The following is an 18,266-nucleotide window of genomic DNA, read 5'->3' as shown; positions in this document are numbered from 1 at the left end:
AGCAATAGTCTAAGTTCCAGATGTATTTTCTTTCTTTTTGTTTTTCATAAAATTTACCCTTTTTAAGAACAGGATTGGGTTGTGGGTGTTGTTGTTGTTTTGGTGTCCTAAGAGGTTTGTGCATATGTTGTTTAATTAGCTGGTGGCAACAGCTGATTTCCTTTGTTTTCTTTCTCAGCTCTTCCCCGGGGGGTGGGGGTCGGGGTGTTGATAGGGCTTGTGGGTACCCCACAAGAAGGAATTTCCAAGTGCTCCTTGGGTTCTCAAAAGGGGCGTGGGGCTTTGCACTTGGGTGGTGGCAGCATCTACCCATCCAAGGTCAGAGAGAAGCTGTGACCTTGGGAGTTTAATACCAGCCAGGAGTGGCCAGTATTCATTTTTAGAATCCTTGTGGGCCCTCACCTTCTGCACTCAAAGTGCCAGAGTGGGGAATCAGCCTTGACACATGGGACTGGATTTTTCAGCAAATTTAGTGTTCTACAGCACTTTATGTAGTGAAGTTGAGCTGCCACTGAGTTCAGTTGCAGCTGGGAGTGCTTAGCACTTCTGCAAATCAGACCCCCAAGGTCTCAAGTCAGACAGCTAGAAAATGGGGAACACGCTATTAGTGATCACTTGCGAAATGTCTCGTTTAAGTGACTTGACTTGTATCTCACAGGAACTCTGTAACAGAGGAAGGGTTGGAATAAAATTCTTCAGGGCAGCATTCAACTTCCTTTTCCATAAGATCGTCCATTCTTTTTCTGCAAGCTCGTGGCTTATTCACCACCCACCTTCCAACTTCTGCAACAAATGAGGCAGGAGTCTCCTGTGACGATTGGACTTACAAAGCATATCCCTATTGTGAGCTCAAACGTAAAAAATATGCCCACATTCATAAAATGTTACAATAAAATGTACGTGAAAAATAGGTCACGTCGTTTACAGCACCGAATGTTGCAACAAATACAAAAGAATCAGTCTAAATGAAAAAGGCCACATTGATATAATCCACAGACAGCTGAAATTATGCTTGGTAAAAACAGATGATTTGGAACCAGAAGTTAATAGACCAAAATTGCTGTGATAGGTATTAGGCCTAATTGGCGGACAAAATAATGCAGGAGCTGAACTAAGATCATAGACAATCCGCACCTGCTGATAGTGGGGGGGGCACAACCCCAGTACAGTTCGAATCAGCCCCCCTCCTACCCGCACTAATTCCCTCTCTCCTTCTGGAAAGCAGCGCTGCCATCCCGGAAAGCAGCAGCCTCTCCCTGCAGCTTCTCTCTGTTTCTCCTGTCTCTTCCTCGCCACCTTGCAGCTCACTGGCTCAGTTGCCCAGCAGGGAGGGGGCCCAGCCACACAATCTGGGGGGGCATGTGACCCCACATGCCCCCCCCCCGCACGCCACCTCTGACATCCATTTCTCCCCTTCTTAGGTTTCTTAAAGAGACCTGTTCAGATAGTTCAGTTCAGCTCTGCCTCTCATCTCCTGTCCCACCTTGCATCCCAGCTCAATCCCTGAACAGCCAGCACCACAATTCATCTCAATTCATCTAAAGGACTTTCTTCCTGAGAGGAAGGCCTTAACCTTGCTCAAGGAATTTTGTTTTCACCCGTGAGCACTGAAAGTTATCACAGTATAACTTTATATAAAAGTTATCAAAGTATAAAAGTTATCACAGTGGCAAACAATCCACAGTCCGTCAGTGGGAATAAGTAATTGTCAGCACTGCAGAGCCACCGAAGATCCTGCATCATTGTCCCATCACTTGTGTTATTTTCTGCCCCTCCCTTTTCTTTCCTTCTATCCATTCACTCCCTTGGCTTTTCCCTGAATCCTGAAGTCAACTATGCTGTATTCAGCCATGCCTGCCTTGTCTAAGAAGAATGGTGTCCCTGACCAGATCGTAAACCGGGATCAAAGCAGCAGATGTCATCGCTGACTTGCCAGCCAAAAGCATCCACTCGTAACTAACCAATGGTTCCAAAATCCTCAACCAAAGCCATGTTTCACCCATCTTTTCTATCCTGGCTCTCTTCCACCTTGTATGTGTCTATTTAAGACAAGGATAAGTAACAGCTCTCTACATATCAGGACTGGGAGTAAAATTAATCCTTTCCCTTTCATCAAAGAAAAGTTCTGAAAATGAGTCTGATGTTTTGCCTCCAAAAATAGAAAGGCTTTAAAAATTTTGACTGGTTGTTTTGTATAATCACTCAACCAATTTCATTATAAATGCCTGATTTAATTTCTTGTTCTTTCTTGTATTTAATCAATAAACTTTTAATTTGACTAAATGCTTTTGAGTGTTTGCCAAGTAACCAAGTAAAACAAAGGCCTGTCCTTAAAATAACCCCAAACCTACCTATCACTGTTTAATGTTGGACAGTAAAAGAATCTATGAACATTTTTAACCCTTTGGGCCTTTGAGATCAATTCCATACAACAGGTCCAATGACAGCCTTTTCAGTACACAGCCCTGATTCATCAACCGAGGAGGCCCAGCCTGTACCCTGAATGAGGCAGGGGTCCAGTGAAAATAAAAGTATGTGATCATTTAATTGAAGACAATATCATAATTCATATGCATAAGGGGGCTGAATTCAGGTGGCACAAGCAACCTTAATTCTGGCATTTCCTAACTTTTGAGTGTTTAACTTGCAACCTTAATAATGTTCTTTTAATACAGATTTTCTATATAATTTCCTATATTTTTAAAAAAGCAAACTGAAAAAACAGAAATTCTATCATATTGACACTCACATGTGTCATCAGCAGGGGTAGAACCTCAAGATCCACTGTACAGACCCCTACCACTTGAGCTAACAGAGTAACAGACAGCAATAATAGGATGTCACCTTCTAGATGGACCAGCACTAGAGGAGGATGAGACTGTGCTGGACATAGGACTGCTATTTAAGTATAATGGGATGCCATAATTTTATCAACGCTGTATGTGATTTGGTCAGTGAGGAGCCATTATTGTATATTGAGTTGTTAGAATTTCCTGTATGACTATTGATCTAATTTGCAGTGGGGGTAGTCAATTTCCTTGCCCAGCCAGACTCTCTTCTCCCATCCCAATTCCTCATCCCCTGTCTCTTTGCCTCGCCTATCCCAGTTCCCCACTCCTGGATCCTAATCCAATCTGTCTCCCTCCCTAGGCTCCTCATCCAGTCTGTCTCTCCCCATCTGCTCCCCAGCTCCTTGTCCCAGTCTCTCCACTCCCTGGGTCCTTCTCCCAGTCTCTTTGCCCAGCCAGTCCCCATTTTCACCCTGAACCTAGCTCATCAGATCTGTCTCCCCTGCTCCCATTCCTTCCCACACTGATTCCTAGTCCCCGTCTCGCCCCACAGCTCCTCATCTGATTTCATTTCTAACCTGCTCAACCAACAGGCTCTATTCTTCCCCCCACTCCCATTTCTCTCACCAGCTCGAAGTCTCAGCCTCCCTCTCCCCGTTTCCCAGTTGCAGCCTTCCCTCTCCCACTCAATCTCCCAGTCTGTTTCTCTCTCCCCAACCCCTGCAACTCCAGTCCCAGTTTCCAACTTCTTCTCCTAATCTACTCCTTTCCCTTTCCCTTGTTTGGCTTTTGTCCCTTCTGCATTCAGATCAGACAGCTTCCTCCTCCATACTGCCTGGGCCCTGTGAGGTGGGAGGAGAGGTTGTCACTGAGGGTATGTCTACACTGCAATTAAAAACCCAAGGCTGGGACCCTCCCACCTTGCAGGGTCCTAGAGCCCAGGCTCCAACTCAAGCTCAAACATCTACAAAACAATTAAACAGCCCCTTAGCCCGAGCTCCAGTCAGCTGGCACAGGCCAGCTATGGGTTTTTAATTGCAATATAGACATAACCTAGGAAAGACAGACTTCCTGCTCTGTTATAGTGCCTGGTCCTACCCTGGCCTGCAGCAGCTGGGAACAGCAACTACAAGGAAAGTCCAGCTTTGCCCCATAGTCCTGGGCTGGAGAATGCACAGCCCAGTTACAGGTAGGAACTGTCAGAACAGGGAGCATGCTCAGATGCACTGTGGGGAGCATCCACAATTTGGTCAGCTCTAGAAACTGTGCGGGCATGGAGCATGCTCAGTGGGGACAAAGTCTTTGGGGAATTTAGTTGTTAAAAAGCTAAGTAGTCCATACTGAGCATATATGCAAACTGCAATTTTTCAAAGGCTTATAATTTGGCCTAATTTAGGTGGATTTTCACATGGATGGTGAAAGGCACATCCCTGATACAAAGGCCACTCCGTCCCACAGCCAAATTTCAAGTCTCTGCTTCAAAGTATAGGGATGCTAGGGCTTTTCAGAAGAAAGATCGCTTAACTCTGGGCAAAACCACCTTTTTTCCCCCATCCTTGTTTTTTGAAATGGCTGAAATTTTCCAGAAAAAAATTAGCCTACAGCCGACATCCAGTATGGAAAACTTCAGCCTAGACAGTTCATGTCTAGCAGAGTTTTGTAAGCAACTGAACACAGGGTCTTATGGGAAGTGTTGAGTGGCATTAACAGGCAGTGCTACCAGCCCTGCCTATAATGAGGGAAAGAGAGTGTGTGCGTCTGTCTGTGTACACAGAACGCTGGTTTTGAGTTTAGAAGGAAGAGGGAGGACCCCCTCTCTTTCTGTGCTTTGGATTCCTTTCACCTACTCCCATTACTTTTAACTGCTGTATACTAGCACTGTAGTAAAACCAGAACTGAATCATAAAAGCTCTTCTCCTTTGACCCTGTCTTCTGTCAGTTACCTCTTTTCCAGAGTCACCAGACTGAGGGCCAGGATGACTTGTATTTCAGAATAACTGCTCATTACAACAAAGGGTCACCCTATGAATTGCACAGGTCAGAGTAGGAAAGGGAGACATTTGTGTGGAGTACATCTACCAATATAGTGACCTGCGAGGAAGAAAACTGTTAAACTAATGAGGAGTTCAAATAATCTCACTAATAAAAGAATAACTGATCTGAGAGGAAAATAAAATTCCTGTGGCACTGCACATTCCAACACTACAGACCCCAGGAGAAGATGGCCTGATTTATGCTGCTACCATCTCATGATTTTCTATTTGTTGTAAAGAGGCACCAAGAACATTTAACCAGTTCTTTGTTGCCTCACATATCTGGGAGAATGCAACTTCAGTCCTATTTGTGGCCCAAATTCTTCACTGCCAGATTGCTGACATTCCAAAAGACCAGTGGTACTGTGAAGAAACACTGTTGGAGTGTGGATTGGGTAGGAAGGCATTAACATTTTGCATATTACTATCATTATATAACGTGCTAGCTCTGCATCTTCGAGTCACCTGCTCTAGAGGTCAATGCTTTAAAGAGGGCAGATGAGTAGAACCCTTGCCACATATGGAACGTTAGTAGGCAATAAAAATTGGCTTTGTGCTAGAGATGCCCTTCTAACAAAGCCCTTGGTAAAGGGCATTAGGAGCTGGGTTTGCACTGCCAAGGTGCCAGGTGCAGTCATTACTTTCTAATTACAGATGATAGACATTATGGATCCATCAGTGCTTAAAATCTGCTGCTAAGTGCTCCTGCCTCTGTCAACAATTTCCTCTTACTTTGCTGTGCTCTTGGAAGTGACCTGCTGCGGCTGACTATGAAGTGGTACTGGAAGGCTGCAAGTGACTGCCTGCCCAGTATGACTGGAGGAGCACTATCCATCTCTGCAACACTGTCTCCCAGAGGGGTGGAGGTAGGAGGCTGAGTTGTTCCCCACCTGGTTTTCAGCGATATTGCTGCATCCACTTTATGTTTCACAAAACTATTCTTCTCTGGCAACCCTACCCATGCCCTTGAAATCTCCCAACATAGTCAGTGTTCATAATGTCAACAATCTTCAGTGTCTAGGTAATTTAATCTGACCTTAGAATTACCCAATCATTACTCGCTTACTCATTACTCACACAAATTCCAGACCTCTTAAGCATTTTGAACAATTATCAATACAATCTGAACTCAAGATGTGCACCAACTCTATGCCGTGAACTAAAGCAGTAGCCTGACTAGTTCATCCAGGAGAGAAAACTCTATATCAGCATTACATAGTCATCATGAAAATTTGGCAACTCCCAGGAATCAAATCTGCACACTTGCCTTTTACCATGATTATGAAGTTAATGAAAATAACATTTTACTGACTCACTGAGTTACTTGCCCAGAATGAATAGATGTTTGCAAGGCTCTTGTAGTAGCTCTCCTATCTCATACAAGAGCATTAGAACAAATACACACACAAGTTCATCCCACTCTCCTGCTAGTTAACCACGCTTATCTTGCAGATCAAAATCTTTTACAGATTTAAACGCAAAGCACCAAAGAAGGCACCTGACTGAATTAGTAGGTCTCATTCATACAGGGTGAAATGCCCCACTGTGCAGAAGGCCAGCCCAAGGCCTATGCATCACCCAACTTCCACTTAAGCCCTTGGCACAAAGATGAATTTCATTCACAGGGAGCATCACCTGCAGTGGCTTATGTGAAGTGAATGAGATAGTAATAATTTGTGTATTTAAAAAAATATTGACAACTGCAACAATAATTGATGGGGGGGATAACACATTAAAACACACAGCATCACTGAAAGTGAATTGCAAAACTTAGTTATAACAAAAAAAATTGATTCTAAGTTATTAACCAAATATATGTACAGAGTTAAACATTACAAATCCAACCATATTTCACAACAAATATCTCAAAATCAGTTCTTCCTTTGGTGACCTGCCAGAATGTGAATTAGGGATTCTGTGTTTGCCTTGCAACAATTGCTAATTATCTGGGTCTATTTCTAGACAACATGCCAGTTCCTGATATTTCTGAATGGATCAAAACTTACTCTCAAGCCAACACTGAGATGTTGACTACTGATAACTGATCCAGTGATAGAGATGAGTTCTGGTAGGTGATGAAGGCCTGAATCTTCTCACTTATATCAAGGTAAGTCAGGAATAACTCTTGTGTGGAAACCTGTATCTTGGGGATTTTAGATCTGCTGGATTTTAAGGAGTTTTGCTGAGCCAAAGTGGCCAAAAAAGGCAGCAAAGGGCCCTCTCAATCTGCAAACATGTCGTAAAATTGTTGCCAAAAATAAGCACAAAATGGATTCAAAAGAAATGACTGAATTTCTGTTTAGCCTAAAAAGTGACCTCCAGGAACTCTGATCAGGTCACAAGTTGCCACAGATCAGAAATTCCAGGATAGATAGGGAACTGTTGGGGAGCACTAGATGTGGTCTTGATTGTACATGTTGATGAGACAGTGAAGGATGACCATGCTGGACATTCTTCTGAGATAAATATGTAGGCACAATGAAGGGGGCCTCAAGATCCTCAGATTCAGGCTCTTACTGAAGAGACCCACTTTTCCTGTGGGACAATTCTGGGAGAAATTCTCTGATATGTCCAGGCCACAAACCATCAGATTTATTGGATTCTAAGCAACTCCTAGGATAATATACTCCTGGGGGAATTCTGCTCCAAAAAATTAAAAAATTCGGCACCATAAAATTAAACATTCTGCGCAGTATTTTAAAATTCTGCATATTTTATTTGTCAAAACAACACAGTATAATCATATCCATTTCAATTATTTTGGTAATTTATTTCAAAATACCAAGTATGTCTGTAACAATACAGGCAACAAAAAAGATTCACCCCCCCACTCAGACACCCACTCCCCCCATCCCCATGTGGCCCTGCACCCCTCCCCATCTGGCTCTGTACCCCCTTCCCCATCCCCGTGTCTCTGTGCCCCCCAGCAACTCCTCCATCCCTATGTGTCCCTGTACCCCTCCCCCTGTCCCCATGTGTCTCTGTGCCCCCACCCATACACTCCCTGTCCCTATGTGTCCCTGCACCTTCCTCCCCTGTGTGGCCCTGTGCCTCCACTCCTATTCAGTCCCTGCCCTAGTCTGTCCTCTCCCACTAGCCCTTATGAGTTCCTGTCTGACCCCCCAGCACCCCATGCTGTCTGTCTCCCCATAGCCCCTGTCTCCTGACCTGGCCCACTGTGAAGAAGGTTCTGCGGGCTCTTTCTCTTTCCCCGCTGGCCAAGAGCTGCTGTTGTGTTCTATTGCCACAGCACCTTCCGGTAGGCAAAAGGTGAAACTGCAACATTATTTCAGCAGAAGCTTTTTTCTGCGCAAAAATTTAAAAGTATGTGCAGCTCACTAATTATGCGCAGGAAATGGCACAGAATTCCCCCAGGAATAGATAATAAGATTTAAGATTCCTACTACATCCCCGTCCTTGCTTGTCACTTCACCATACCTTTTTTTTTCCTGTTTCCTACCCCTTTTTTCTTTTGTCTAATACATTCCAAGCTTGATCAGCTTTGAAATTAATTTAATTCTATGATATAATTGCCATAATTAGCACAACAGGCTGAGAGCCTAAGCACCCTTGACCATGAGTCAAGGAGAACTGATGGGAGGGGATGTCATCCTACACCAGAGACGTGAGCTGGAATCTAGATTCTAAACTGCAGCTGTCTGTACAATTCAATATCCTGTCTGCAGCATGGGAATGAAGCAAACATCTGGGTGACAGAAGTTTCTCTTTCTTTTCTAACTTCTCATCCCCTCCTGTCTGAAGAGCAGCAACAATAACTGTTGAACCAAAATCCAGCAGATTGGACAAGGTCCAGTACAGTGGGCTCTCACTTCCCTCCCTCCCTCCACCCGCAGAGAGAGACTTTCAGTATCTGCAAGAGACTTTTAAAGCAGTGATTCCCTTTGAAGGACTTCACTGAATGTAGAAGAGAAAAATGGGGAACTTCTCCAAGATGAATAATGATTTAACTTCTGAATTACAAGTACCCATGAACTATAATTACCCATTTAATTCTCTAACCGTAAAAAAAGGAGTATAGAAACTCCTTTGAGCCAGTTACCCATATCCAAACAACTCAACTGAAATCAATGGAGTTACACTAGCCTGAGAGCTGGAAATGAGAAGAAATCCGTGTTGCCAGGGTGGCGGCACTCCCTTGGGGCCCTTTTGGGAACAACTCACCCAGCTGCAGGTCTCCACTGGCATGTCTCTGTCCCTAAGATGGCTTGTGTAGTGGTGGTTTGGGCCTTCTGGCCAAAGCACCATTCAGTCCTACCCCTTTCAGGGCAGTAAGGTTCTCAGGCAATCAGGAACAAAACAAATGAGTCAAAAACAGGGTTGTCCCATAAACTTTGTTGGGCACTGCCCTTCTATTCAGGCCTGGTTTTCCAAACAATTTGTGCTTCTGCCAATTCCCTTCTCAAGGTCTAGTCATCCCGTCCAGAAAGGTTGATCTGCACGCTCCATCTCAGGGCTGCCCTCAGGCTTCTCTCCCACCAAGAGAGGCAGAATTCTGTCTTCCTTCCTGGTCAGCGCTGAACTGGGCTAGGCCTTCTTTTATTTCCCCCTCTGCATACCTGACACTGGCTGCAGCTATAGCAGGACAGAATCAGTTGGTACCACAAGATCTGTTGTGACAATTGGTCTATAGCTGTTACCCACTTTGGAATTTATCATGGAAGGTCGGTCAAGTTAATTTCAATAAAGAAATGTTATCAACAGGTACAAGAGTAGGGTTGCCAACTTTCTAATCACACAAAACTGAACACCCTGGCCCTGCCCCTTCCCCAAGGTCCTGGCCCCTGCTCACTACAGTAGGCTGGGGTGCAGGAGTGGGTGAGGGCTCTAACTGGGGCTGCAGGCTCTGGGGTGGGGCCAGAAATGACGGGTTCAGGGTGCAGGAGGGGGCTCTGGGCTGAGGGTTGGGGTGCGGGAGGGGGTGAGGGCTCCAGCTGGGGGTGCGAGCTCTAGGGTGGGGCCAGAGATGAGGGGTTTGGGATGCAGGTAGGGGCTCCAAGCTGGGGGGTGGAGCAGAGGGGTTCAGGGTGTGGGAGGGGTTTCTGGGCTGGGGCAGGGGGTTGGGGTGCAGGGGGGTGAGGGCTCCTTCTAGGGGTGCAGGCTCTGGGATGGGGCCGGGGATGAGGGGTTTGGGGTGCAGGAGGAGGCTCTAAATTTTGGGGGGCTCAGGGCTGAGGCAGGGGGTTAGGGTGTGGGCTTACCTCCAGCGGCTCCCGGTCAGCAGCACAGCGCGGGAGCTAAGGCAGGCTTCCTGCCTGTCCTGACTCCACGCTGCACCCCAGAAGCGGCCAGCAGGTCCGGCTCCTAGGCAGAGGCACAGCAGGTGGCCCTACAGCTCCCATTGGCCATAGTTCCCAGCCAATGGGAGTCTGGAGCCGGTGTTCAGGGCGGGGGCAGTGCGCGGAGCCCCGTAGCCCCCCTGCCTAGGAACTGGACTTGCTGGCCTTTTCCAGAGCACAGCGTGGAGCCAGGATAGGTAGGGACTAGCCTGTCTTAGCTCCACAGCACTGCCAACTGGACTTTTAATGGCCCGCTTGGCGGTGCTGACCAGAGCCACCAGGGTCCCTTTTCGACCAGATGTTCTGGTTGAAAACCGGACACCTGGTCACCCTGTACAAGAGAACCAGACAGAGACACTAAATTAGTCCAGACAAAAAGCTGTATCGATATATTCCAAGGACAATGTTGAAATCATTCTTGGTAAAAACAGAAGTCATGGAACCGGAAATTAATTACCTAAAATTGGTGTGTCAGATATTAGGACTAATTGGTGGACAAAATAATGAGGTGACTGGCTATTCCACCCCATCATTCCCTTTTATGGGTTCTTAAAAAAAGAGATGGAGAGGAATAACAGAAAGAGGCTACTGAAGCAAGCTTCAATATCATATCTGCCACCCACACCAACTCCTGGGACCTTGCGCCCTCATCATCCTGATCCTGAGAGATGTCCTGACCGAATCAGGTCAGAGAGAAGGATCCAAATGACACTGCCATCTGCACCAGCTCCAGCTAAATCCCAACCACCACCTGGAATGAAAAGGGATCAGACTTTAACAGCAGCAGCAACAGTTCCAGCTCATACCAACTAACTTCTTCTCTTTTACCCAAAAGGACGGTTATTACCATCTTTGATACCATCTAAGAGACTGTCAAACAAGGGAGGTTTTCCTTCTAAAACTCTCTCCAGCTAAAGGGAAAGGGAATATGCAATGTTGTTAAAATAAAAGCCTTACTTAATACTTTACATTTCAAATGCTTTAATTGTTTTTCTTTCCTGTATCTTTAATAAAAGGTTAAAGGTATTTCTTATGGTGTGTTTGCCATAGTACTCAGCAGGCTAAGGTCTCCGTATGCCAAACCTTGTTTAACTCTGTTAAATGTTGAACTGTAACTGGGTTATGCTAGCACCTTTGGCCTACCTAGTCTATCTCCTTAAGCCTCTTGTCACCAGTGTGGAGCTTCTCTGCGTCATCCATCGACTCCATTGCTGCTAGTGTGGGGCCCCATCACACGCCTCCTACTCTGGTTTCCCCTAGAAATAACCAGAGTAGGCTGTGTAGCCAGGGATTAGTCGAGAGTGCAAAGTGCACCTATCACACATAACAGGTTCTTTATTTAGGCAGCTACTTAGAGTTAATTAAGAAGATCAGAGTGGTGAAGCACACACAGAAACTTTGAGTTTTAGTTAATACAGACTACTGTATTAGGAAAAAATATAAATAATAAGATAAGAACAGTAGAGAGGTTTCCTGCATTGTTCATACTTACATTTTTACATTGTACATACTTACAACCTTATGGAGACCATTTGACGCAAGCAGGGAAAAACAGTCAGTGCAGCATGCCACAAGAGGAAGGTGCTGGACCGGCTGCTGTATGTTATCATCCCACTGTCCCAACTAGGGATGGGTCTGACAACCTTTCTATACTTTTTGGAAACTTTTTCCATTCCACCCACATACCTCTGGGACTGTATCTGATTAAGTCTCACCCCTGTTCATATTTGGTATTGCAGGAGACCAATTTTAGGGTTCTAACTCTCCATATAGTATTCCGGTTGACCATAATTACATTTCCAACAGTTAACCCACTCATTTGTATCAGTCCCTTTCCAAATAGTTCTGATATGTCCATGTGATTAGCTCGTATTGCAAAAAGCCCATAATATACTACCATATGTTCGTTTGTGGTTTACCTGTTTATCACAAGATGCATTACTAAACAATCACGAGATATATATTGCTAAATGATATAACTTTAGGTCAAACACCTACCTTTTCATAGCCTTCAGATGAGTACATAATACTCATGATAGCTTATGCCAACTGCCAACTTCTACTGGGCCTCACTCTAAGGCCTTTATGCTTAAACCCAAGCCTATTTTTAATACATATATTTTGGTTCTTCTGATTGCTGTTACTGCTTCAATAACTTCCCTTATTATTTCTATAAGTACGCTTAGCAGATAGATTATATTTTACTCAAAAGTATAGAGCCTCCAAGATCAGGTCAGGGGTCAACAGTCAATACTTGAGTAGCTAACAGGCTTAATATACTGCAAAGGGAATCAACAAACCTGCCCTTAAATAAAGAGCCAATGGGTAAGCAAAGTCTCTAAGAGGGAATACATGAGAGTGACTGCCAAAAGCTGCATTCTGTACTCCCGAGGGAATTCTGCACCAAAAAAATAAAAATTATGCGCACAATATTTTAAAATTCTGCAAATTTTATTTGTCAATAAATAAATGTGGCTCCAGCATGGCAGTGGGGAGCACAGGCCACAGTTTGCATTGAGGTGGGAGATCACCCTGAAGCCCGCACCTCCCCCTGTACAGGGACTCGGCAGTGAGGCTGTACCTGACCCTGACACAGTGCAAGGACTGGGCCTGTCCCAGAAACACCCTGGGGTCCTGCCCTTCTGCACCAGGTGAACCAGTGTGGGTGGGCAGGCTCAGCCCGGCAGGATCCAAGAGCGGAGGAGCTTACTGTGGGGGGATCCGGGTGTGGGGTGAGAGGTTTCTGTGTGGAGCAGTCTGGATACGGGTGGCTCAGTGGATGCACAAGGGCTCATTGGGGGGTTCTGGGTGCAGGGGCGATGGGACTTTGCAGAGGATCCAGATGAAGGTGGTTGGTACTCAGCAGAGAGCTCTGGGTGTAGGGAGGTAGGGCTTGTCAGGGTGAGGGTTCAATGGGCCTGCTTAACAGGGGAGCCCTAGCTGTTGCTGAGGGGACGCCACATGCTGGGCTCCTGCTTCCCCCCACGATTCCCCTTTTCTTCTCCATTCCCCTCCCCTCACTCCCACATTCCCCTTCCCTGCCCTATTCCACACCTATTCCACACGGATGTTTTTCAATGAACTTTTCCCATACTTTCATCATGTGATGTCAACTTAATTGGGCAACAATCACACAGTGTAATATTTTGTTTATGTTTAAAAATAGACACCACAAAGCTTTTATACCTTTCATCTAGCATTTTCCCTTTCTTAAGAATATAAGTGAAAAAACTTGTTAGATACTTGATGCCTTCCCTTCTCAAAGACTTCAACGCATCCACGAGTACTTCATCTGGCCAGGTGCTTTCTTTTCATTTTCCTAAGTACATCTGCTACAACCTCTTCCTCCTGCACGTAATCTATCACACCCAGCTTTGGCATACATGTTCTTAATTCTGCCCTTGCATTCTACTCATTCATCACTCTTTCAAAATAATTACTATAAACTTTGATTGATTCACCTTTTCTTTGCAATAGACCATATTCATTTCTAATGTAAGCATATTCATTCACATTCCTCATAATTTTCCCTCTTGCCGCTCTGGGGTTTCCGCCACCTGCTCCTGCCAGCCGGGGTCCCCCGCAGGTCCCACTCAGTGCCCATTGCTGGCCTGGGTGAAGAAACCCCAGGCTGGCAGCGGGCTGAGATCCCAGCTGGCAGGAGCCGGGGGCTGGAACCCCAGAGCAGGGATGAGCTGAGCTGCTCAGTCGCAGCTCTGGGGGTTCCGGCTGCTGGCCCCTTGCCAGCAGGGGTCCCCAGCTGCAGCCCCACTCACCTTGCTTCCGGTTGGAGTTCAGGCCCCCTCCCAGAGAGGGTCCAGGTCTCCGGCCCTGCTCAGCCTGCTGCTGGTCTGGGGTACCAGCGGCCAGCTCCACTCACCTCAGCTGCCAATGTGGGGTTCCAGCCACTGACCTCCTGCCAGCAGGGGTCTGGATCTCCAGCCTTGCTCAGCCTGCTTTCCAGCCTGAAGTCCCAGCAAGCCACCCTGGGCTCTGCTCCTAGCCTTGGATCAGTGCTCTGCAGCCTCCCTGCTGTGGCCCACGAGTTGCACACAAGGCAAGAGAGGGTGCAGCTCAGCACCCCCATCTTAAAATTGCTTATATCAGACCATACTGTGTTTTGACCTCGTGCCTGCCTTGTATCACCATTTTTTTTCCCACTGAGAGTTGAAGGGAACACTTGACAAAATGGCAGCTCCTAAGAAAGCGAAGCTAGATGTCCGATCATTTCAGCCTGCTTGGACAGATGCATTTGGATTTATTGAAAAGAAGGACCGTGCTGTTTGTGCTTTCTGTTACGAAAGTGTTGTTTGTCGTACATCAAGCGTTCGACGACATTTTGAAACGAAGCATGAGAAAACCCTTCTTGACTAAGCAGACAAGACTGAATAGATCAAAAAGGCAGGAGCAGGATATGAGAAGCAAAGCAGTGTTTTTAAAAGCTTAAGTGTAAGTAAAAATCAAGCTACAGAAGGAAGTTACAAGATTGCACAGTGCATTGCAAAAAACGGAAAGCCATTTACAGATGGGGAATATATAAAAAGTTTTTCTCTGCAGTTTGGAGTTTTTGTTCAATGATTTGCCAAATAAAGATACAATCATATCTAGAATAAAAGAACTGCCCATCTCTGCCAGAACAGTTGAGAGATGCATAAGTGAAATGGCAGAAAACATTAAGGAAAAGCAGACGACTGCATTGAAAGACACAGCAGTGTTTAGTGTTGCAGTTGATGAGAGCGTGGATATAAACGATGTTCCACGTTTGGCAGTTGTTGCAAGATATTGTGCTTCCGATGAAATCCAGGAGGAACTTTGTTGCCTAAAACCCCTGCATGGCACAACAAAAGGGGAAGATATAGTGGAAAATTTTGTAAACCATTTTGAAGAACGAGGAGTTGACATCAGAAAAATATTTTGTGTGACAACAGATGGTGCTCCTGCCGTGGTCGGAAAACAAGGGATTTGTAAAGTTACTTGAAGATCAAACTGGCCCCCCAACAGCCAAATTTCACTGTATCATCCATCAAGAAAACCTGTGTGCTAAAATTTCTAATTCAGAGCTTAATAATGTGATGAATACAGTGGTGCGAATTGTAAATTTCCTTGTTGCTCGATCTGCTTTGACTCACAGATAGTTTCAAGCACTGCTAGAAGAGATGGACAGTGCTTATAACGACATCCCACTTCACAGCAACATTCGGTGGCTAAGTCGTGGCAAGGTTTTGGTGCACTTTGTAAACTGTTTTGATGCAATCAAGGCCTTTTTGTCGGAAAAAAGACAAAACTACCCTGAACTGGATGATGACAAATGGCTGTGTAAGCTCATGTTTCTAAATGATATCACCACTCACCTAAACAAACTCAACCTCTGTCTCCAGGGTACAGGGCAAACAGTTCTGGATCTTTATGAAGCCTGGAACGCATTTGTTGTAAAACTAGCAGTTTTTTTCAGGGATATTCAAACTTCTACTTTCCGCTACTTCCAACTCATAAAAGAGCTATCAACATGTTGCACTGTCAACGTCGATGAGATTGAAAAGTACATGCAAGAACTGGAATCAGAATTTTCTGACATATTTCAAGGTTTCCAGCGATTTGGCCCAGTGCTTTCTTTTCTAATTAAACCTGAAAATGTCAACAAAAGCAACTTGGATGTGTCTGTATTTCAGTGGATGGGTGCTGAAGATTTTGAAATGCAACTCATTCAGTTAAAAAGCTCAGAATTGTGGACATCAAAGTTTGTGGATCTGCGGAATGCACTTGAAGCTACCGAGAGAGATCATGGGGCCTCTATTCTGACCTGCTGGACGTCCCTGCCAGTGAAATTTAACTGTTTGAAGAAAATTGCATTTGCAATGCTTTCAGCATTTGGATCTACAGACCTGTGTGAACAGGTATTTTCACACATGAAATCTGTCCTCTGTCCCTCTCAGAGCCGGTTAACAACTGATCACTCAGAAGCCTGTGTGCAGCTTAAAGTATCCAAATACGTGCCAGACGCTGGAAAACTCAGCAAGGAAAAACAAGGGCAAGGATCAGATAAGGCAAACTGATAAGATCTGCATTTTAATTTAATTTTAAATAAAGCTTCTGAAACACTTTGAAAACCTTGTTTACTTTACATTTAACAGTTTACATATAACAGTAGTTTGGTTATATAATTAATATATAGACTTATAGAGAGACCTTCTAAAAAACGTTAAAATGTATTACTGGCACGCGAAGCCTTAAATTAGAGTGTATAAATGAAGACTCAGCACACCACTTCTGAAAGGTTGCCGACCCCTGCTATAGATGGTCTCCTCTCCCTTATATCCTCCTACTCAGTTATACAGCTTGACACAGGCCATACTTTTAGCTGTCACAACGCATCTTTTGGCCTCTTTTTTTGCCTCCATGTCTCCATCTTATCACTGCTGAAGCCATTTACCTGCCCCCTCTTTTTTTTAAGGTTACCTTTTATTTTGCTCAACAAATTCTTTAACTTCAGGATTCAAGCCCCAAGCCTCCCTTCTTATCCTGTTCAGCAATGGTTTCATCACTTTGACGACTTCATGTGCCGTTTCCAGCAAAGTTGACTTTATTTTGAACTAGCCAGTCTCTACACATCCCTGTGTAATCACAAAGTCTGTGCATTACTGCTTGTTTAAAGATTTTCCACCAGTGTCCAGAGGTTCTGCTGCTTCTGAGGTCTCTGCATTCTGAAGTTCATAAGGAGAAGTCTGTGCTGTCTTACAAGGCACTTGCCAGGTATTACCTTACAGCTGATTATTCATGATCTCTCTCTTCCTCTTATTAAAAAATAAATCAATTTGGGACTTGAGAAGGCTTCCCTTCGTCTGAACGTGTGAGTTTGCAATCACAAAGTCCAGTACTAGACAAGTCTGTAGGACCACTTCCCCCTTGGAGTTTCTGGTTCCAATGCCATACCCTCCATGGACTGTTTCAGATCCAGTCTTCACAGTTAAACTTGTGCATTTCAATCTGCTCCAATAATTGTCTCCTTGTTGAAGGGTATGTTTCCAATAAGGCAAAACAACTAATTAAAAAAACTCTTACCTTTTGATCCTCTCCTAACTGTAATGCATACCTATTTACTATGTAGATAGTTACCTCTTGCCAACGCAATTTAACCCCCATCAGTTGGTCCAACCTTCTGGTAACTTCTACCACATGGCTTGGCATGGTTTCATCCAGAATAACTCCAACACCATCTGGAGAAGTTGAACTCCATAAGTTGTAGATTTTGTAACCTTCCACCAGTATCATGGCTGTGCAACCTTTCCATTTGGTCTCTTATACCCATGCCACATTTACTCGTCTCTTTAAGTCCTTGCCTAGCTTCAGACTTCTTCCAGTTAGTGTTCTTACATTCCAACACACACTTCTCAACTTATTCACCCCTTTAACTGTAGCAGCCCTGGCCCAAGTACAACAGTCAGGCAAGGCTATTGTACATCACCTGCAGGGAATGCCCTCGCCCTCTCGGGAACACTTGGCATGGACATATGAACATATCTGACACCTTTGGCTCGAAATCAGAGTTTTCTTTCTCCTAATGTGACCTGGCTGCCAATGCTGACATGTCTCACCTGCAGCTGGCACAAATATTTTTCTTATCTTCATGCTTCAATACATTTTAGTGGGAATAATATGATGCTAAATGTTAGGTTAACTTGAAGTCCTAAATTTGTAGGAATGTAGGGTAATGGCATACAGCAAAACAAAAAAGAGAATTTCTTATAAGGCCCTGCTCCTGCAAGTGCTAGTGCCCATGCTTAACTTTATGCATGTGAATAGTCCCATTGATTTAAATTAAGCGTATGTTTGAGGAACCTAAATTTCAAATAAGGGGAAAGGATCTGGCACAGCAGACAGTCTTAGTAGATTAGCTATTAGAACAGGTAATTTTATTAGTGTCTGATAACACATCAGTAAATCTGCGCTTATATAAAAGGATGGGCAGTTGAGAGGGAAGTCAGGACTATGAATGGAGAATCGCTAGAACGGTGTTTACAGCCTGCTACACAAGATTTTAAGGGACAGCAGAAAACAGTTGATGGGCTTCTACAGAAGCTTTTCTACAGTGTTCTTATCTCAGTGAAGGATAAGAAGAAGAGCAAAACACTTATTTTTAGAAAAATATG

The sequence above is a fragment of the Natator depressus genome, chromosome 7 (assembly GCF_965152275.1).
Source record: "Natator depressus isolate rNatDep1 chromosome 7, rNatDep2.hap1, whole genome shotgun sequence".
NCBI lineage: Eukaryota > Metazoa > Chordata > Testudines > Cheloniidae > Natator > Natator depressus.
The sequence above is the reverse complement of the archived record's forward strand: the minus strand, read 5'-3'. Positions refer to the sequence as shown.